Below are 23,291 nucleotides of genomic sequence, written 5' to 3'. Positions count from 1 at the left end.
TGACAGGCAAGGGCTCTGATTAGCTACACAAAATCAACCTACAGATTACATTCCCCGGCTCTGGTTGCACACAACCGAACCAGCTGCAACCCACACAAAGCAGCACCAATCACACACCCACACACACACCTTGATTCCGTCCGATTATAAGCACAAAGATACATTGGCTCCGATGACAAACACACAAGCTCCAATTATGCACACACAGGCTAAGGTTATGCACCCATTAATCAAAAAAAAAACCTTCCCCCCCACGGGCTCCAATTACACACACGCTCTAATCATACAGGCTATCCCCAATCATACAAGCCAGCTCTGAATACACACACACGCCAATCAGAAACAAACCAGCTCCAATCAGGAATTGGAAATAAACGCACACACCAGTTCCAATCCAGTACACACACCAACTTCAATCGCAAGCGAGCATGCACACGACACCTGCCCCCCCACAGATGGCTGCGAGCGCGCAAACACACACTCTTGACCTAACTACACGTGCGTGTAGTCGCACATACACTAGCTCCCACCACACACACACACTCCAATCGGACATGCACAACAGCTCCAAACGCACACAAACAACTCTAATCGAACACACACACACACTTAAACTTAACACAATGCTCCAATCGCGTGCACACACATCAGCTACATTCACACACATCTCCAGTTGTACACGCACACCAGCTCCAGCCTTAGCACGCAAACACACACTGGTTTCTATCACATGCACACATCAGTTCCTAACAAACCCACACAACAGCTCCAAACATACACAACAGTTCAAATAACACACAACTCCAAACACACACCAGCTGCAATCCTGCACACACACCCACCAAACCAACACACAAGCACCAACCGTACACAATCTCCAAAGACAAATGCTCCAATTTCCCACACTAGCTCCACCCACAAACAAACGCTCAAAACACATACACACACACACAAACATGTGTTACCATCCTTGTGGGGGCTATGTGTGAATACCTGCCTTGTGGGGACTAAGCTTTCCCAATGTTTTAAAAACACACTAATAACAGAATGTGATTGAATACAGTCGAAGGCACATGGCTAAATGTTTATTTTATCAACAATATACACAAACAGCATTATAATCTATTCATATATGAATTTCTGCATATATACTAGGTGAGTACATTACAGACAGATTATGTTAATGTGCCAGAAAATATCATCATATATGCTTAAAGACACTTAAAGCTGTATTCAGCCTATTTATTAGTGCTTAAAATCATCATCTCATGAGATAAGGGAACTAACACACAAAGAAATTAACATATGGAACCAAGGAATATGGTCAAGTGGAATGCGGAGCTTCATTAGCTGCTTAAATGTTTGCCAAAATAGATGTTCAAGTCCCCACATAGATAGTGGGTGAAGATCATTGTGTTTAAGTCTCCATAGAAATAGTGTGTACATTAAAAGCTTAAATCCCATTATAAAGAGTGTGAAGCTAATAATGCTCAAGTCCACACAAAGGCTGTGTGTAATTATAGGAATGCTCCCCACAAAGATGGTATGTTATTATAGCAATGTTGAAGTCCCCACAGAGATAGTGTGTTATCATAGAGATGTTCAAGAACCCACAGAGATGGTGTGTTATTACAGTGTTGTTAAAGTCCCCACAAAGATAGTGTGCTTTTATAGCGATGTTTAAGTCCCCACAGAGATAGTGCATGAAGGTGATTGTGTTTAAGTCCTCATTAAAAACGGGCCCGATTCACAAAGGTAAACTTAGACAAAGTCTAACTTTACTACACTACAAAGCCTCATACAGAGAATGTGAAGCTGATGATGTTCAAGTCAAAGCAAACACAGGGCGATGATGGATGGAGTGCTGAAACCTTCCAGCCACTCACCCCCAGTTGCAGATCTGGGTTGAATCCACTATCGTTCTTTAGCACAATTCGCCACCCTAGTTCAGACCCAGCTATATTCAAATCAATCTTGACCTTGTGCCTCATGGGAACAGTCCAGCCTGAACTGCCAAACGAGGTCTTCCCTGGACGGGAAACAAGCCTCCTGGGACTGATTTCGGGGTAAAAACCCCTCATCAGCCAGGCTAGATTGAATCCAGTGGCAAAGTGAGCAAGGTACCAACATCTGGGCATACCCTGCCAACTTAAAGCAAACAAAGCGTGTGCAAGGAGATGATGGACGGAGTGCTGAAACTTTTCAGTCACTCACCCACAGTCACAGATCTGGATTGAACCAATCATTGTTCTTTAGCTCACTTCGCCACCCCAGTTCAGACCCAGCTATATGCAAATAAGCCTTGACCCTGTGCCTCATGGCACCCCTGGTGCTTAAAGTGGAAACAGAGCTTGCATTTAGTTACAGGAATGCTTAAGTCCCCACAGAGATGGTATGTTTTTATAGTGATGTTCAAGCCCCCACAAAGATAGTGTTATTATAGTCAATTTTAAGTCCCCACAGAGATTTTTTGTTGAAACATTTTTTTATTATTTTCCAAATCAACAATTACTATTCATTACACAACGAGGTTCCGAGTCCAAAAGGAGTACCGTCCCTCCTAACCCCAACTCGTTCCCACCCCTCCCCACCCCCGTGTCAGTGTGCCCCTGTCCCCTACCTCTCCCCGGATGTGCCCCCCTTTCCAAGGAAATCATGTACGGACGCTCAATCCTCTCTGTGCAAGCAGATTGTCCCTCTTGTCCAGGCCTCTGGTAGGTGTCCCGGGACCTCCCTCGTTCCCATCTCATCTCATCCCCCAGTCCCCCTCTCCTCTTGTCTATCCGCCGTGCTCCCTTCGAAGTCCCCACAGAGATAGTGCATGAAGATGATTGTGTTTAAGTCCTCATTAACATAGGGTCCGATTCACAATGGTAAAGACAAAAAATCTAACTTTACTACTTTCCAGTTGTAACTATGTAAACTTAAACCACAAGGCTAACTTTACTACTTTTTAGTATTCACAAAGCCCCATACAGAGAATGTGAAGATGATGATGTTCAAGCCAAAAGAGAGCTTGCGTGTAATTACAGGAATGCTCAAGTCCCCACAGAGATGGTGTGTGACTATAGTATTACCACGGTCACCAAAGAGAATGTGTGATTATAGACATGCCCAGGTCCCCACAGAGATAGTGTGTGATTATAGACAGGCCCAGGGCCCCACAGAGATAGTGTGTGATTATCTCTGTGGGGACCTGGGCATGTCTATAATCACACACTATCTCTGTGGGGCCCTGGGCCTGTCTATAATCACACACTATCTCTGTGGGGACCTGGGCATGTCTATAGTGTGTGATTATAGACATGCCCAGGTCCCCACAGAGATAGTGTGTGATTATAGACATGCCCAGGGCCCCATAGAGATAGAGTGTGACTATAGAGATGTCGAGGTCCCCACAGAGATGGTGTGTGACTATAGTATTACCATGGTTGCCAAAGAGAATGTGTGTGATTACATACATGCCCAGGTCCCACAGAGATGAAGTATGATTAGAGACATGCCCAGGTCCCCACAGAGATAGTCTGTGATTAATAGGATGCACAGGAATAGCACACAGAGATAGTGCATGATTTTAGTCATGTACAAGTCCTCACAGAGATATTGTACGATTGCATTGATGTTTAAGTCCCCACAGTGATGATGTGTGATTGCAGTCATATTCAAGTCTCCACAGTGATATGTGTAATGATAGGTATGTTGAAGAACCCCTACAGATTTTATTGGTCTGGTGGCCTATTAAATTAAGGAATCCACTTGAGGGATATGTGTTGACCACTCTCTCACATGTTTGAATCCTGGTGCTACAGCTCAGCCTTTGTTCCTTCCAAGGTCTATAGAGTAAGTACTATTTACTTGGATAACAAAAAACATATGGTATTCAGCAACAAGATACGCTCAGGTGTGAATGTGCACTTTATATACGCACATGATATGATGTGATAATAGTGGTACTCAAACCACCACTATGATAGACTGGAATTATCCCATATCTACGAATCCTACTTCAAATGCAGCATTAACTGATTTGAACTGTGTTCATCCATGAAGGTTCACACTTGGTTAAAAATCCAAGTATCTGAGTTCTCATTTTGTTTTCTAGCCCCATCTTATCAACTCTAGTCTCCATTAAGAAGAAAAAACTGTATTTCTGATTGCATTAAACTCCCCATACTGATTTGTTCTGACACTTGGATTATTACAATAGAGAAATAGTTTTAAGAACTGGCACATCTTTGTCTCTAATTCAAGAATGAAATGATCCTCTCCTCACAAAGCATATTCTTCATGTGAGAAGTGGGATTTTTCGATTGTTGGAAGGGTGAGGTGGCATCGCCTCAAACCAGCACCACTGGCGATTGGGAAGCACTCCGGAATCCACAAAACCCAGGTTGATATATATATATATATATATATTTGAAAAAGGCTTCCTGAAAGCCGAAAGGCATATCTCTTATCTCAGGAGTTGAGGGTGGACCCGAGAAATAAATATTTGCTACACCTTGATTACCTCGTGTCCGTGCCTTCGTCCATGGAGTTTTCTGTGGGAGCTGGATTGTTTGTTGTGTGTGTGTGTGTGTGTGTGTATATATATGTATATATATATATATATATGTGTATATATATATATATATATATATATATCTATCTTGTTTAACAAACTTCAAACCTTTACTGTGTTTAGGAACACACATTCTGTAAGTGGATTTCCAGAATGGATCTAGCAGTCTTTTGTGCAAGGGTAGAAAAAAATCAAGTTGGCAGTGGTACATCCGCCTTTTTATGGGAAGACAGATTCTCAAAATGTGCCCAGGTGAAACATGGGAAACTTTCACAACGTTGAAACATCTATTTGTTCAGCCTTTTATATTTGAAGTGTAAAATAGAAATTCTTAAACAAGGCTTAAACATTCTCAAAAGTGCCCATGTCAGCTACAAGAGACTTTCTCAGCTTTGATGGTTGTGTTATTTGAAGGGCAAATCATATACAAGAGTCTTACAAATTGTATTCCTGAGCTGGTATAGAGAAAGTCACTTTGACTGACATACAGCTGTCTTTTTCATGGAAATAAAAACCTCAGAATGTGCCTACTTTAATTACAGGAGTCTTTCACACTGTTAACAAAAATCTTTTTGAGTAGTGAGCCCAAATGGTGTACTTCGTTGTGTGTGGGGTATAAAACTAGGCTTCATAAAAGGAGCCGGTGAATCCTTTGTTCAGGAATAGAGAAGGACAAGTTGATAGTCATGCACTAGCTGTTTTTGTGAGAAAAGAAACCTTAAAATGTGCCGATGTTAAAGATAGGAGTCCTCCACAAAGTTGAAAAACTTGTTTTTGGTAGTGGGAATTTTATACATAGTCTTAAACACTAGGACCTAATTTATGAAAAGTGTTGCATCGCTGCTCACGCAGCGATGCAACACTTTTCAGTGTGCCCTCCTTGCGACATGATGGATGTGCCGCATTTATTGTACGGCGTACCATGTCGCATGGAATGACAGATACGCCAGGAATCCTGACATATCTGTTGGCGTGAAACCCACGCATTGCTGGAGTTTTGTCGTAAGCATGATGGAACTCCAGCAATGAATGGGGAAGCCTATTCCCATTGCACTGCATCACCCTTATGCCTGCTGTGAGGCAGGCGTAAGGTTGTGACACAGTAGCGTCCTAGAAGTTGCACAGTGAAATCTGATAGATTTCACTGTTCCACTTCTGCTAGGCTTTTTGCGGGGGGGGGGGAAACCCACTCTACATACATTGTACCCGATGCAGGTATAATGTGGCGCAGGGCTTTATAAAGTGACACATCTGCTTAGATGCATTACTTTGTAAATATGGTGCAACATGGCACATATTTTATGCTGCTGCACCCTCACAAATAGTGACGCAACAGCGGGGCAAAAGTGTAACAAGGGGCTCATAAATAAGCTCCTCATTTTGCAATTAGGTTTGTGGTCCCTTTATGTGTGGAGAAAATGACTAATAGTTCTGTAACTACACTTTACATGAAAAAAGGGACATTTTCAAAATGGGCACATGTTAAATATGGTGAGTGAAACAAATATGGATTCCAAAATATCATCTGACATAAACATGTTGTCAAAAATATCACCACTGCAAAAATATAGTGCAACAGAATATCAAAATTAAGAATGCAAGTTTTATTGTATACAATTTGATAATGAAGAAAATTGTAATTAATATTGTGTACTTTAGTGTACTTGTAATACACATTATTTTTTATTAAATATATGTATATACTTATAATATTAGTAACATTTTCTTTTTTTAAATATAGGTTGCATTTTTAAATGTGTAATTGAATTTTTAAAAGATAATTAGATGGATCAGGTGGCTCAGTGGACTAATGTGTCCACTTCAGGGCCCTGTGTTTAATCTCATGATCATAGGTTCAAATCCCGGCGGGTCCACTCAGCCTTTCAACCATCTGATGTCGATAAAATGAGTACCGTTCGGGTAACAATAAACATCTGTTAGTGCTAAGGTGCCTAAGAGTGTATATGTGATATACAAATACCTATGTTAAGTAGTTAATAATTTAGTAGTGGGATATTGGGTTTTTGGGGAAATATGGTGGGCGTTAATAACATTTTAACTAATTGTTTTTTAATGTTAAGTAATGTAAGGTAAAATCAATATATAAATGATCAGTATGTAATGTTTTAATTGTTTAATTCTTTCATTTATTTGGGTTTAATTTCAGATTTTTTATTTATATTTTGTATTGTATAATTATACCTAATTTAGCAGCATGTTCAGTTTGTACGGGAATAGGGTGAGAAATTAAATGAAAATAGTTTTCTTTATTCATTTTTTGTTATTTAAATACTTAATTTATAAATCATCATTTGTGCATTGAATATTTAACATGAAATTTTTTTTTATTTGGAATATGCACAGAATAATTTGTATTATATATCAGCAAGTGTATATTATATTCATTATTTTTATATGTTTCATTTATTTAAATTTTATCATTTTATTTATATTTTAATTTATCTTCTTGGTGTTTGCGGTTTTTTCAGTAGTACCGAGAGAAGTGAATTTTACATACGTTTATTTAAAGATTTCATTTAATGATTTGTTTAGTATATTTATAATGAATTGTGCATTTTATTTACATTTATACAATATGTATTTTCTAGTTTAACTATGGTTAATCATTTTATGTTTTAGGTATGTAAATATTTTTTTTGACTGTATTGGAATGGTATATGTAACCTTTCTGAAGTACAGCACTTTCTCTACTGCTGCTTAAATTAGGGTGGGAACAGTAAATCTAGTCCACCCAATTCCTATGCTTTCCTTATTATTGCTTAATTGGGGCGAGGATGGTTAATATAACGCTTACAAAATCCAAAACTTTCCCTACTGTTGCTAGGATGAAATGAGAATAGTAAATATAACCCCTATCTGAAAGAAACACGTTGGTTAGATTCCTCACCTTAGAATATCCCCAGGCGCCGGGCTGGATCCGGAAAGATTTATGTAGCAATACCCCTTGCGCGTCGGTAGGCGTCGTCTGCGGCTCCGTGTCCGTCGTCGTGAGCCAGAATGACGTCGTCGTAGTACTTAGACGCCGCCCTCGCGCGCTGACGTCAGTTCTTCTTTTTTCCGCGCCAGTAAGCGCCGATCCCTAGTCATTTTTTGACTAACTTTTTTGACTTCTTTTGGTCTATCGACTCGACTCTGGTGCCGGTAGGATGCCTGGTTTCAAGGCCTGTGACGCCTGTCATCGCCTGATGTCGGTGACGGATCACCATCGCCGGTGCCTTTATTGCCTGGGGGCCGACCATGACGCGGAGTCGTGCCTCGATTGCCAGGCCTTGACGTCGAAAGCTAGGCGGGAGCGGTCCCGTAAGCTTCTCGAGCTTCGGCACTCGGCTCCGCGCCGCTCTCGGTCCCGGTCCAGGAGGAGGTCCAAGGACTGATCACGGAGCCACAGCCATAGTCATCGCTAGTCGGGGTCTTCGGGTAAGTCGAAGCACTCCAAGAAGTCCAAGAGACGACATCGCTCTTCGGGCTCCCCTCGCCGGTCACGTGACTCGGCTGAGGGTCAGGGTGGTCCCACCCCCGCGGCTCCGTCTGAGCGGCAGGAGCCGCGTCCGTCCCCATACACGCCGGTCCCTGGGACTGACGCGACTCCAGCGGAGGTCAGTGCCTTCCTCTCGGCCATGAGGGGCCTGGCTCCGCCGTCGACACCTGCAGGCGCGCCTTCGGGCCCAGCAGGTTCGACTGGGCGACCTCGCGTGACGGCGGCCTCCGGCGCCGTCGACGGCTCCGGCGCCGTCGACGGCGCCGCAGGTCCCCGAGGGATCCAGGCCTGGTCTCCGGACGACGCAGTTTCCCGGTTCAGCCCCTGTCCAGACCCAACGCCGGTACGACGCCGTCCGGCACCGCATCCGACATCGATGGATAACCATTTCATCTACTGTCCGGCTCCGATCGTTCCTCCTGTTTATCAGGAATCTGATGACGGGGGCGACTGGGAGGGGTCTGAGGACCCTATGGCCCTCCAGGGTCAACTTGCACAGGACTGGGCAGACGAACTGGGGGATGCCAGTGGTCTGGACACTTCGCCGGACGCTGGCTTCATCTCTCCGACTGTGGCCTCGGAGGAGGGTGCAGCTTTTTCAGTGGTGCTGCGCAAGGCTGCCGAAGCCCTAGGGCAGGAGTTGCCTGCTGTGGCCGTGAGGACTAACATCCTCACAGAGGTCCTTCAACCGACAGCAAGCTCCACTGAGCCTCTGCTGCAGTTTAATGAGGCCCTCATAGACGTTCTGCAGGGCACTTGGTCCAAGCCCTCCACAGTTCCTCCTGTGGACCGGAACGTTGCCCGGCGCCACCGCCCTGCTCCGGGCGACCCCAGTTTCCTCTCCCAACCCCCACCCTCGAGAGTCTGGTTATCCAGGCCTCAACCTCCCAATCCTCCTTCCCGTCCGATTGTGGAATCTGAAATAAAAGCAAGAAATGAATCCACGCAAACAGCTCTCTGTCAAGGGTAAGATAATAGCGTTTATTGGAAAAACCAACAACGGAATAACGTGCAGTACGGTGGCATCAGCAAAGTCACTGAGTGCCCAAAGAGGTGACGTGCTTGACAGTTTTTATAGGGCCAAACCACAGAGGATGTAGCATCATAACATACGTTGCACAAATTAAGCATAATTCGTTTGACCAATTAACAAGGGCCTAGATAGTTGCATACCATTTAAGGTCCGAAAAGTACTGTTGCTGGCTGCGTGACCCAAGTCTGCTTCTGGGAGTTTCCACTATAATGTAAGATATAAGTCTGGTGCTTTTCCAGTTAATGATTGCAACATAATAGAAATGGCCAAACACATATTGAGAAATGTGATATGCCTGTGTACGTGCTGAAGCGAGCATCTTCCCTTGCCACGTATTTTGTTTATGAGCAAGCCATGCGTTGCTGCAGCCGTCCCCCCTGAAGCAAGAATGCCAGTGTACAGTATTTGTCATGCTAACTTAACGGGGCCTACAAACTTCCTGCATTTGGTATCAAAAGAGAAACTGGCTTCTACATTGCCCCATCTGATACGAAATCACCATCCTCTATCCCTTTACCACCATCTCCTCTCCTCCATCCTCATCGTCCTTATCGTCCTTGGTGTTGTGCCTGAGATGTCTACGCCACCTGCTGTATTGCCCGTGATGCGCAAAACGGGACTCCAGGGCAGTGCAACATGCTGGGCAAACCTGACACATCGCACAGAGCGTAATTAGTACTGCAATTATGATGATGCCTACTTCCAGTATCCATGATCCCCAGCCTGCTAGCCATACCATAACTTTGTCCCACATGCTCCCGGTGTGTATGCTGTGTGCTTCATCCCTAATGTCTATAATGTGGTGTATTGCGTCGTCTATGTTGCTACTGTTGTCAGGTATGTATGAGCAGCATGTTTGCTTGACGTGGCAGACTCCACCCTCTTTCGCCAAGATGATGTCTAATGCTACTCTATTCTGCATCACTATGGCCCTCATGGCTGTGAGTTCTTCCGTGATGTTTCCCATCCCTATGGCCGTAGTTTCAGCTAAATCCTCAATCATGCGTGCTAGCTGATAAATTCTCTGTGGTGTAGACAAGCCCTACACCCGGGACCATTGCCCCTAAGCCCGTCATTACATGGTCTGCCCATTCTGGCGTCCTTCTGACCCTTTTTGGCAATGTGCCTTGGAGTGCGATCTGGCCTATGTCGGAGAAATGGGTCATCTTTGGTATGATGGAGGCGAGATAGCAGCTGCTTTGCCATCCTGGTAGTAGGTAGTAGTAATCCCACTCGCCACACACAAAAAACAATCCTTTGTACCCTACTAATCCATAGGATAATCCCCCTTGTTTGTTCCTAACTCTTGACAGCCGTATTGTGTGTGTGTGCAGTTACTGCTGCCAACGGATATTTGTCCCTCCGCCTCCTCTTCTGTTCCCTCTGTATCTAGCATTCTCCTAATTTTGTTTATCCTATTCTCACAACTGAGTAGACCCAGTTCCCCTTGTATCCTTTCTGCTACCGTGCATGCAGATGCAATGCAGTCTTTCCATGCATCTTTCCGCAGTAGCGTGTCTATCGTGCAGCTTCCTTCCTTCAACTGGAGTCTTCTTGTTGTGAGCATCACTTTGTTACTCTTAATACAGGAAGGGGCATGTGGCAGTTGTTCTATTTTGAACCTTGGTATCTTCAATTTTCCTTCCTTCATCGTACCCAAGTTGTTCCACTCTGCCCTACTTTCCCATCCTTCTGCTCTAGCAACCCCCACTATTGTTGCTAACATCTCCGTGTCCCTTGTTGTTTGTAGGATATTCATGCAAGGCCCTTTCTTTCTCCCGGGTGTTTTCCCACCCTTTTTTGTTGACCTTCTGCTATCTGCTGGTGGTGCAACTGATACTGACATATTGTGTTGTTTGAGGAGCAGATCTCTCATTAAAATACACCCCACATACTTGGAAACTGGTAACACGTTGTAGCTCATACGGCTTTCTGTGTTAGTTGGTAAGTGCGTACAGACGTAACATCCAGATATATTCATTATGTGCACATACATTTTTAGCATTTCAACATACTGGTTTCCATTGTACTCATCCCACAGTTCCCCGTCTTCTTTATTGCCACCCTTTCCCAGAATTATTTCATCTTCAAACCCTTGTTGTACTGTATCATTAGTCACATTATCTCTCTCATCTCCTTGCCGGCCGTTAAGGAATGGTATTTCAAGTTCGTCTGCAAATATTATTATTAGTGCAGTCACTATTATTGCTGGCACTGGTGTCAATACCGCTGCTACCACTGAAGGCCATATTCTTTCATGTCTTTCTTCTTTGCATGGTGCCTTTGCTTCCCATTTTGTTTCAGACACCGTCTCTGATAATGCCTAATCCTATGTCTTTAGCGGCCAATATTATGCAATCCAAGATGTCGAGGCGTGTGTTTTCAATGTCTTGTGTTGTCGCTTGTACTCAAAGTGGGGAATGAGATGTCTTGCAAATTAGCTCTTAGCCCGCTCAAAAGGGAAGGGTTTGGCACAGTCAGTTGTAGTACCCCAATTGAACCTAGTCCAGGGCACAACAGGCTGATGTTAATTGTTAGTTGTGACTCTTCAACTCTCACTTGTATAGATCGAAGCCTTCCCAACCTGTTTGCTGTCATTGGTCGTAGCTGTCGTCTATTTGAGGCGTAGGTGTACAGTGCCACCTGGAGCCTCCTCTGCAACTCTAACTAGCGGGCTCTGCACCTCCTATGTGTTCATTGGTGCAGACACCAGTCAACAATTTGGAAGAGACGTTGGTGCCTTGATGTTGTGCTGTCAGAGGTTACTAGCACATAACAGTTGGCACTCCCTTGAGAAGTAACTGGCACTGACGTCTTTGGAGTGATGATACCCAGGGGCCTGGGTTTGTTGTGCGCAGTGTCTCTTGTAGCTTTCCGTTGTCCGTTGGAGGCCTGGCCTGCCCTGAGCAGGTGTCTGCCTCTTACTTCCCGTTGGCCTTGTCTCACGTGGTGGATCGGAGGTTGTACCTGCGGGGTGTCTCGAATGTCGCAGGAGTTGCTGGTTGATCTTGTTTCTCGCTGTCTGGTCGTCTGCCTTTTTGGTGTGTGAGCTGTGGATCCAGGAAGTCAGTCCTTGACACTTCACTGCTGTTGCTGTGCGGAGGATGATCTGGTGAGGTCCCTTCCACCTTGGCTGGAGGCAGTGCCGTCGGGTGTGGGCCTTTATCCAGATCCAGTCGCCAGGCTGCAGGTCATGTGGCGGTGATGTCGCCTCTGGAAGAGCCTGCAGAACCTGGCGGTGAAGATAACGTAAAGTCTCTGTTAACTTCTTGCAATAACATAAAAGTAGATAATCTGTAACTGAGAGCGGGGCCGTGGACATATGGCCTGCAATGTTCATGGGGCGGCCAAAAAGTATCTCATGGGGGCTTAGTTTTGTTACTCTATCTGGTGTGCTCCTCATTGCCAGCAGAGCTAGTGGTAGTGCATCCACCCATGAAAGTTCTGTTGACGCACATATTTTCCCAATTTTATTTTTCAACACCCCATTCTTTCTTTCCACCGCGCCTGCAGCCGGGGGGTGATATGCGCAGTGCAATTTTTGTGTGACCCCTAGTCCTTTACATATTCCCCCTATGACATGGGAAATAAATGCTGGGCCATTGTCGGAGCTCAGAAGGGCAGGTATTCCAAAGCGTGGGATCAGTTCTTGCAGGAGGCACTTGGCGACCGTATGTGCATCACAGTTTTGTCGGGTATGCTTCAGTCCACTTACTGAACATACATACGATCACCAACACATATTTGTACTTGTGGGTGGGGGGCATGTCAATGAAGTCCATTTGGAGGCTTTCAAATGGTCCGTGGGGAGGGGGAAAATGACCAGGTGCTGTTTGTGTGCCCTTCCCAGCATTGTACTGTGCGCAAACTGTGCACTGTCTGCAAAGCCTCTCTGCTACTTGGCGGAATTTGCAGTTGTACCAGCATTGGACGAATAGTCTGATCATGCCATCCCTGCCAATGTGCGAGGGACCATGAAAGAGTCGTGCCATGGAGGGGAGCATGGCTGAGGGTAGACATATTTTCCCGTTTGGCCCTGTCCATAATCCCTCCCTCGTTTGTACGCACCCACCCTTTTCCCAGTCTACCTTCTCTTCTTTTTCCACTTTTGTCTGAATATGTATAAGGTCAAAGTGTAAGGAATCATTGGTGACCTCTGGGTCGTTGCTGGGGCTTGTCGCCTGTATCATAGCTAGTTGGTAGCCTGTCAGTGCTATTCTCCTGGCTTCCCCATCAACGAATGCGTTCTCTTTGGACACATAATCTTTTGCGGAAGTGTGTGCCGCACATTTGATGACGGCCACCTTTGAAGGCAGCAGTAGGGCATGGAGGAGGTCACTTATTAAGTGGGCGTGTTGAATTTGTTGGCCTGCTGATGTGAGGAATCCCCTCATCGACCGCAGCTGGCCAAAGTCATGGACCGCTCCGAAGGCATATTAGCTATCGGTATATATGTTTGCTACTCTTCCTTTAGCCAATGTGCATGCCTTCGTCAGTGCCACGAGTTCAGCTGCATGTGCGCTCTTGGCATTTACTAGCCTCCCACCCTCCAGAAGTTTATTTACTGTGCCTACTGCATAGGAGGCTTGTAATGTTCCTTTGTCATCTCGAAGGCATGACCCGTCCACGAACAGGTCCCCTTGTGCATCGGGGAGAGGTGTGTCTTGTAGGTCGGGGCGTACCTTTGTGTGACTATCTATTGCTAGTGTGCAATCGTGGAAGGCATCATCAGAATGTAGATCGTCCAGCTCATGCTCTGTTGGCAAAAGGCATCCCGGGTTCAGGGTGGTGCATCTCCTGATCATTAGGTGTGGTGATAGTAATATTAATTCATACATTGAGACGGGCATTTGTTAGGTGCTGGGTCTTTGTGGTCGTTAGTAGTGTGTCTACCGCATGGGGGAACGTGCAACATCATAGTGTGGGCCAGCACTATGTTCTCTGACTGTTCTACTGCTAACGCTGCTGCAGCTACTGCTCGAAGGCAGGGCGGAAGAGCCGCTGCCACAGGGTCCAATGTTGCTGAGTAGTATGCCACTGGGCGGTAGTATGATCCATGCTTCTGACTCAATACCCCCAGCGAACATCCTCCCTTCTCGTGGCAAAACAAATGAAAGTCTTTGCTGTAGTCAGGGAGTCCTAACGCTGGAGCCCCACTCAGTTCGTTCTTTAGTGTATTGAATGCTATCTCGCAATCCGGTGGCCAAGGAACTATGTCTGGGACCTCCTTATGTGTTAGCACTTGTAAAGGCTTTGCAATGAGGGAGAAGTTCAGGATCCAGTGGCGACAGTATCCCGCCACCCCCAGGAATGCCCGAACATCTTTTTGTGTGCGTGGTCGTGGGAAGTGCGTTATTGTTGATATCCTGTCGGGTAACAATCTCCTTGTCCCTTCGGACAGTTCGTGGTCTAGGTACTTTACAGCGGTGAGGCAGAATTGTAGTTTCTTTGGGGGGACCTTATACCCTTTTATTGCTAGATGGCATAGGACAGCAATGGTGTCTTCTATGCAAGCCTCTCTTGAAGGTGAGGCCAGTAATAGGTCATCTATGTATTGGACAAGAGTTGAGCCGCCATGTAGCGCCAAGGTGTCTAGATCCGTCTTCAGGGCATTTGTGAAAATGGAGGGTGACTCTGTGAAACCTTGGGGGAGCCTACACCATGTGTAGCGCTTCGATCTATAGGAGGAGAAGTATGACTGACTATTGGGGTGCAGGGGAATGGTAAAGAAGGCTGAACTCAAGTCTAGTACTGTAAAGTGGGTCGCTGTTACTGGGATATTAGATAATATTGTCGCTGGGTTTGGAACTATTGGGAAGGAAGGAACCACTATTTTGTTCAGTTCCCTCAAGTCTTGGGTAAATCGATATACGGGGCCCCATTTTGGCCCTTGAATGCTTTTTTTACAGGGAAAATGGGCGTGTTGCATGGGCTAGAGCGTATTTCCCTTATTATTCCCTGCCTCAGGAGGTCCTGTATCACTGGTGCAATGCCCTCCTCCCCTTCTTTCGAAATTTTGTACTGGGGTACTCTCCGGGCTTCAGAGTGACCTGTACTGGGGGATAATTCAGCACTCGTCCTACATCATTTGCGCTGGTGGCCCAGACCTGGGGTGGCACCCTGTCGCGCAACTCTGAGGGGATGACAGTCGGTGCAGTTCATGAAGGCCTGTAGCATTAGACCGTTGGGCCTGCTCTCCAGAAAGACCCCTGCTGGCGAGCAGTGGATGGTGCTTTGCATTTTACAAAGCCAGTCCCTCCCCAGCAGATTTACTGGGCAGAATCTGCTGTGGATGAACTGGTGGTTTACTGTTATTGTGCCTACTTGTAATTGTAATGGCTGTGTGAGATATTCATCTATTGGTTGTCCTGTCATTCTGACTGCAGTAATCTTTATTCCCGAAAGTGGTACTTCCGGCGCCACTGACCCCTTTAGCATTGATCTTTGCGCTCCTGTGTCTATCAAGAAGGTCACAATTTTGCCCATGACCTTCCCTTTGATATATGGACCCGATTGGTCCACTGTTATGGCTGGAGCTATCATGCAGTCTTCCACTATCGGGCATCCCTAGAATAAGTTCTGGGGTGGTGGTGGGAAATTATTATCCTGCTGTCCCCACTCATCCCTTCCAGCCCAATCCTGTTGTGTTGGGGACATGTCGGTGGACTGGTATCCTTGTTGTTCATTATTTCTAGACTCCGTGTGTTGGGCATTACGCTGATATTGTTGTCCATTTTGTCTCCCATTCTGCCTTGGCCTTTCATATTTCTTTTTTAACAGGGGGCAATCTGCCTTCCAATGACTCTGGTCTTTACAGTAGAAACAAGCGGTACCTGGAGGTGGTAGGGAGGTGGACCTGTTATTCTGTTGCCTACCTAAGCCTCTTCCCCTACCCTTGCCCCTCTCCCTTCCTGGCCTGCTTGAGTAACATTTTTCCTGCGCCACCATCAGCCTAACCTTTTCCTTCATCTTTTCGGCTTCCAGGGACTGCTCATTGGACTGGTAATCAGAGCAGTACCGTGCTGCTGCCAGCACTTTTTCTACGGGCTCTTGCTGCCAGCAAACAAAAGATGTTTGTAGGTGTGTTTTAATAGGAGGCTGCAGACCTTGTACAAAAGTAGTAACAAAAGCTGGCATTGCTTCCCCCATGGGGTTTTTTAGCCCACTATTCTGTTGATAGACTTGTAACAGGCGATCGAAGTAAGCGTTCACACTCTCCTCTTTCTCTTGCTTTGTGTGTGATCTTGTTCCAGTCTACCTTGTCCTCTGGTATTTTGTCTTTTAGATACTTTATTACTTCTTTATATTTCTCATCTACTCCATCTCCTGGTGACCCCCCCCCCCCCCCCTCCCCCCCCTTCCCTCTTGCTGGTTCCCCTGTTGGCCAGCTCACTGTCCTTTTACAGTCCCACAAATCCTTGACTATTATGTTGAACAAGGTGTCGAAGTCTCGCCATATTCTCCTCTGCTGCCTGTGTTTCCTTGGCAATCGGTATACATGGGTATACCCCTACAATATCCAATTGTGTTTTCCTCCAATCCTCCTTTATTTTTGTTTTACTTATTTCATTCAGCACCCTATTTTTAACTTCTATCAGTTCTTTGTGAACCTTTGACTTTACGTCGTTTGTTGCGCGTCTGTCACGTAATACAAGGTCCCAGCTATGATAACATTCCCATTCAACTGGTCGTATCTTTTTTCCCTTGAGTTTCAACATTCTTCTCAAATATAGCAGTTTTTTTATGTTGTACGTTCCCTGACACGGGAATTGTAAGTCTGGTCTCTTAGCTGTCAGGTCATGCCATTTATGTACATATAGTAGAGTGAAGTCCTTGGCTTAGGGCCACTTTGTACGCCGGGGAGTCTTTCTGGGGGGGGCTGGCTGGGCGGTATCTAGTTTATTTTTACCTAGCAAATTTCCCATTGTGAGAGGTGGGTGTGGAGTGTGTCCAGTGCAAGCGCTAAACCGGGACAGGGCAGACACACCGGACAGATGGGTGGGGGCGTTGCGCTGAACACAGGACAGACACCTTCACAGTGGGTTGACGTACGTGATCATACTCTTCGCAGCCACTCTCCAGCTGGTGTGATAGCAGAGGGGGCCGTTCGTCAGGCAAACAGACAGGTCAGTTTCTTCAAGTTCACGCAAGCTGTCAAGTGAGATAGAGAAATAGTTCTGGGTGCTTATTACTGGCGTCCCATGAACGGAAGAGAAGGTGACAGAAAAGGGTCAGAAGGAAAGTTAGTAATTCCGCCTCCTTGCAATCTTCCGTTGTCCCATAAGCTGACGGAAGGGACGGCTAGGCGGAATTGGAGTCTGTCAGGCAATGTACTAGATAGTGCAAGGTGGTGAACTCTACATGCAGTGCAGGCAAGCATATGAAACATAACACATCCCTACGCGCCGCGCTGTAAAAGAGGCTGTGTGCTGAGGGTGTGTGTATGTGTTCTATGCAAATCCCAGAATAGTAAGGGGGGGGTCCATGTTTGATGGCAGGAGGTCTCGGGGACAGGACGCAAGGGGTCACTCGTCCTATGTATTAGTATTGAGCGATGGCGTACAGGACAAGTGATACCGGGCAGTCAGGCATATTTAGCAGCGTCAAATGTCAGTCGTGTTAGCGTCAGAATACCCAAAAGAGAAATGTTATTCTGACAGAGGCCAGTAATGTTCTCGAACCCTGACTAAACCATGGTATTATAAGAGGCCTATGTAATGCACAATAACATGCAAGGAATGTCCAGAGCAATAAACAAATCAGCAACCACAAATATATCAACAACAATAAAGGAGGTAAATTACAACAAACAGGTCAACACTGATACTCCCCCCTCCTGTGCCTAGGAAATCCCCTCGGCACAGCTAGAGACCGCCTCAGGCGTCCAGCAAGGGGCAGCGCTACACTGAGTAACCCGGGGCCAGTGGCGCTGGAGCTAGACAAAGGGACATAGACCCGAGTACAGGGACCTGGAGAAATGGCGCCAAAAGAAACCGTTGCAACCACAAGAGGGGCAGTCCAGGGACCGCCGCCTCCACGATATCGTACCTGTAGCAACAGGATGCGCGCCGGCAGGGGTGCAAAACCGCCACCACCTGACCCTGGGGAGCCAAACTGTGTCAACTCTAAAACGAGGGACTACCTGCTACCACCCGAACCTGGGGAGAAAAACTGCCACAGCTCTAAAACGAGGGGCTACCTGCTACCACACAAAACTGGAGCATACACAACTCCCAAAGAACACTTACCGGCGTATGTTGAGTCTGGCAAAGCGTACCGACCTCTGTTGCAGTCAACGGGAAATATCCGTGAAGGTCGTCCACTCCCATCGGCCGGGGACTCTCTGCGAGCAAGACAGGGGTTGCAGTAGGTCGCCCTCCGTTAAGCACCGTCAGCCAGGTGCTGCCTGACACCGGGGAGTCCTGCGGGCTAGGAACGTGCAGAAGGGCGCTGTCACCGGCCAGGTGGGGAGGGAATCCGGACCAGAAACTGTGGTGGAGGGCAAAGATGCGCATGTAAAGTATTCTGGCAGAGAGCAACAGCAGTGTCAGGTCAAGAGCTACGCACGGGACTAAAAGAGAGCCTGTCAGCCTCGTCCGACGAAGAGCAGACATTAAACAGGAGCGCAGTCTTCACGCGAATGATGGCAAACTGTAACATAAATCACGAGGGCCACAAAAAGAACACAGAAGAACGTTATAAGTATAGGCGTAATGATAGCCATTTGCGTGTCCCACAAGTCAGTGAAACAGGCCCTAGAGATGCCGCCAGGGCATAAGCAAACAACCCTTGACATGAGAGAAAGAGAGGAAAAGAAGAGGGAGCAGGGGGCCAGAGGCAAAGCGAATTCCACTTATCGGCAGACAGTCCCCCAGCGCTCCAAGGGAGGCGGAGGAGAGAGGAAGACAAATTGAAAGGTCCTCGAACCTCAGGTCTCCGAACCCAAATGGAAGCTGGAGTCGAGGCCGCCAGTCCGTGAAATCGTCAATGGTCTGGAAGCTGCATTCTCCACCAAATGTGGAATCTGAAATAAAAGCAAGAAATGAATCCACGCAAACAGTTCTCTGTCAAGGGTAAGATAAGAGCGTTTATTGGAAAAACCAACAACGGAATAACGTGCAGCACGGAGGCATCAGCAAAGTCACTGAGTGCCCAGAGGTGACGTGCTTGACAGTTTTTATAGGTCCAAACCACAGAGGATGTAGCATCATAACATACGTTGCACAAATTAAGCATAATTCGTTTGACCAATTAACAAGGGCCTAGATAGTTGCATACCATTTAAGGTCCGAAAAGTACTGTTGCTGGCTGCGTGACCCAAGTCTGCTTCTGGGACTTTCCAATATAATGTAAGATACAAGTCTGGTGCTTTTCCAGTTAATGATTGCAACATAATAGAAATGGCCAAACACATATTCAGAAATGTGATATGCCTGTGTACGTGCTGAAGCGAGCATCTTCACTTACCACGTATTTTGTTTATGAGCAAGCCTTGCATGCTGCAGCTGTCCCCCCTGAAGCAAGAATAATGCCAGTGTACAGTATTTGTCATGCTAACTTAACGGGGCCTACAAACTTCCTGCATTTGGTATCAAAAGGGAAACTGTCTTCTACACCAACACCCCACCCCCGAGAGTCTGGTTATCCAGGCCCCAACCTCCCAATCCTCCTTCCCGTCCGCTCCTCCGGATCGGGAATCCAAGAGGTTGGAACAGTTTGGCAAGAAACTGTTCTCGTCCCTGAGTTTGGGGCTGCGGTCTTTAAATACCGCTTGCCTTTTGGACCATTATTCCCACTCTGTGGGATACGGTGGAGGATGTGCTGCCCTTGTGCCCGGTGGAGGCCCGGGCACGACTCACTCAAGCACTTGCTGACGGTTGAGATGCAGCACGGCACGCCATACGGTGTGGACTTGACACCACGGACTCGCTGGGTCGGGCGATTTCCACCACGGTGGCGCTTCGGCGTCATGCCTGGCTGAGGTCCACGTCATTTTCAGGGGAAGTCCAGAGTTCCCTCATGGACATGCCCTTTGATGGCACTCGCCTTTTTTGTGAGAAGGCGGACAGTGCGCTGGACTGGTTCAAGGACTCCCGGGCCACGGCCAAGTCCTTGGGTCTTTCGGCCCCGCGGCCGCAAACTTCCGCCTTTCGTGGCCAAGGAAGGGGCGCCTCCTCACGTCCGCCCAGCCACCGGCCGCAGAACCAACCTGCACGCGGATGTGGATTCCGCCGAGGCGGTACTGGAGGTCAACGTGCCGGTCAGTTCACATCCACCCCGGCAGCATCCGCCTCAAAGCCCTCCTAGTCCAAGCTTTCAGGCCCATTCAACGCCAGTGGGCGGCAGAGTTCGCCATCACCTGCTCCACTGGCGCTCCATCACGTCTGACAGGTGGGTGCTGCAAATCGTCCGAAGGGGCTACTCCCTCCCTTTGAGACGACCCCTCCAGCCATGCCACCGCTGAACCACCGTATCTCGGGGGATCATTTGCATCTTCTACGAGAGGAAGCTTCGGCCCTCTTGGCCAAAGAGGCCGTCGAGCACGTTCCTGGTCCAGAAGTAGGTCGTGGTTGTTATTCCCACTACTTTCTGGTTCCCAAGAAGGGCAAAGGGGGCCTACGCCCGATCTTGGACCTCAGGAGCGTGAACTCCTTCCTCCGGAAGGACCGGTTCAAGATGCTCACTTTAGCTCAGGTTCTGGCTGCCCTAGACCCTGGAGACTGGATGGTAGCGTTGGACTTGCAGGACGCTTATTTCCACATCCCCGTCCTGCCGGCCCACCGGCGTTACCTGCAGTTCATGGTGGGTCAGGAGCACTTTCAGTTCACCGTGCTCCCCTTCGGCCTCACCAGTGCCCGTCGGGTGTTCACGAAAGTGATGGCGGTGGTCGCAGCTCATCTGCGCCGATCATGGGTTCGAGTCTTCCCCTATCTCGACGACTGGCTGTTGAAGGCGGGCTTGCCCCAGCAAGTCGTCTCCCACCTCCAGACTACGGCCGACCTCCTGCACTCGCTGGGGTTCTCCATCAATGTGACGAAGTCGCACCTGAGTCCCTCCCAAAAGCTCCTTTTCATTGGGGCAGTTCTCGATTCGGCGCAGTTCCGGGTCTATCCGCCGGAACAGCGGGTCCAGGACATTCAGGCTCTGATTTCCATCTTCCGGCCTCTGTCCTGGGTTTCGGTCAGGTTGGTGCTGCGGCTTCTGGGGCTGATGGCCTCCTGCATCCTGTTGCTACCTCACGCCAGGTGGCGGATGCGGGCTCTGCAGTGGGACCTGAAGTTTCAGTAGGCCCAGCATAGAGGAAACCTGTCCAACCATGTCTTGATCTCGGAGGGCACTGCAAACCAGCTGCAGTGGTGGCTCACGAATTGCGATTGGGTTAGCGGCAGATCCATCTCCCTACCCCAACCGGAGCATGTCGTAGTGACTGATGCGTCCCTCCTGGGATGGGGGGGGCCATATGGGAGAGGCGGAGATCAGAGGACTCTGGTCTCCGACGGAGACTCGGCTCCATATCAACCTCTTGGAGCTGAGGGCGATCCGACTTGCACTAAAAGCCTTCCTTCCCTCTGTCCGGGGAAGTGTCGTGCAGGTGTTCAAAGACAACACCACCGCCATGTGGTATTGCAACAAACAGGGCGGGGTGGGATCGTGGACCCTTTGTCAGGAGGCTCTGCGCCTCCGGACATGGCTGGAACATCAGGGCATCACCCTGGTGGTTCAGCATCTGGCGGGCTCTCTGAACGCCAGAGCAGACGAACTCAGCTGCCGGTGCATGATGGATCACGAATGGCGTCTGAACTCGGACGTGGCGCAAGGTCTCTTTCTGCAGTGGGGAGAGCTTTGGTTAGATCCATTCGCCACCGAAGAGAGCGCGCAATGTCAGCAGTTCTGCGCGTTGGAATTTACAAGGCGGCACTCGCTCGGAGACGCTTTTCCTCGCGAGTGGAGTTGCGGTCTGTTGTATGCCTTTCCGCCTATACCACTTCTGCCCAGAGTGCTGAAGAAGATCGGGCGCGACCGGGCCCAAGTCATCTTGGTGGCTCCGGATTGGGCACGAAGGTACTGGTATCCCGAGCTACTCAGTATGTCCATCGATCCCCCCGATACGACTGCCTCTTCAGGAGGACCTTCTGTCGCAGCAGCAGGGGACGGTCCTCCACCCGAACCTGTCCAGCCTCCACCTCCATGCGTGGAGATTGAGCGGCGGCAGTTGATGCCATTTGACTTGCCTCCTGAAGTCTGTGATGTCATTCTGGCAGCCAGGCGTCCCTCCACAAAGACGGTATACGCCTGACGGTGGAACAAATTTGTGGCATGGTGCACAGCAAAGGCTGTGGATCCCCTTTCTGCCCCTCTTTCTGAGGTTCTCCTCTTTCTTCTTTCTTTGGCCCAGCAGGGCTCTGCTCTGGGCACCTTGAAGGGTTATCTTGCTGCAATCTCTGCTTTCTTAAGGCTCCCTGATCAGCCTTCTATTTTCAAGTCCCCTGTTGTCTCCCGTTTTCTTAAGGGCATTACTCATATGTTCCCTCCTGTTCCATTCGTAATGCCTCAGTGGGACTTGAACATTGTTCTTACTTTTCTGATGTGCGCTCCCTTTGAGCCCCTTTGAGCCCCTTCGCAACTGTCCAATTCGTCTACTGACTCTGAAAACTGCCTTCCTGGTGGCTATCACCTCCGCTAGGCGGGTGAGTGAGCTCCAGGCTCTGTCAGCTAAGCCTCCCTTCTTTTCGGTTCATCCGGATATGGTTGTCCTCCGGACACGTCCTTCTTTTCTTCCTAAAGTCGTGACTCCCTTTCACATCGGGCAACCTGTCACGCTGCCCACCTTCTTTCCGCCTCCGCATCCTTCAAAAGATGGAGAGGCTCCACCGTCTGGACCCAAAACGTGCGCTGTCCTTTTATTTGGACCGCACAAAACAGTTCCGGGTGGACGACCAACTTTTTGTTGGATATGTAGGTGCTAAGAAGGATAAAGCTGTGCACAAGCTGACCATCTCGCGATGGGTCGTGTTGTGTATTAAACTCTGCTATTCCTTGGCGAAAAAGGTCCCTCCTGTTGGGCTGAGAGCCCATTCCACCCGGGCCACAGCGGTGACAACTGCCCTGGGACGGGGAGTCCCCTTGCAGGACATCTGTCAGGCGGCGACGTGGGCTTAACTGCACACGTTTGCCAAGCACTATTGCCTGGACAGTCA

General features: G+C 48.0%; 1 protein-coding gene across 1 annotated transcript in view; it reads left to right on the top strand.

Moving 5' to 3' along the window:
* LOC146870960 (26S proteasome non-ATPase regulatory subunit 11-like) overlaps positions 1–23,291 on the top strand; it is a 322,339-nt gene that overhangs the window by 60,023 nt on the left and 239,025 nt on the right. The gene's annotated exons all lie outside the window — the stretch shown is intronic.

This window comes from Triturus cristatus, chromosome 1_1 (assembly GCF_964204655.1).
Source record: "Triturus cristatus chromosome 1_1, aTriCri1.1, whole genome shotgun sequence".
Lineage (NCBI taxonomy): Eukaryota > Metazoa > Chordata > Amphibia > Caudata > Salamandridae > Triturus > Triturus cristatus.
Note: the sequence above shows the minus strand (reverse complement) of the source record. Positions and strands in the feature narration are given on the sequence as shown.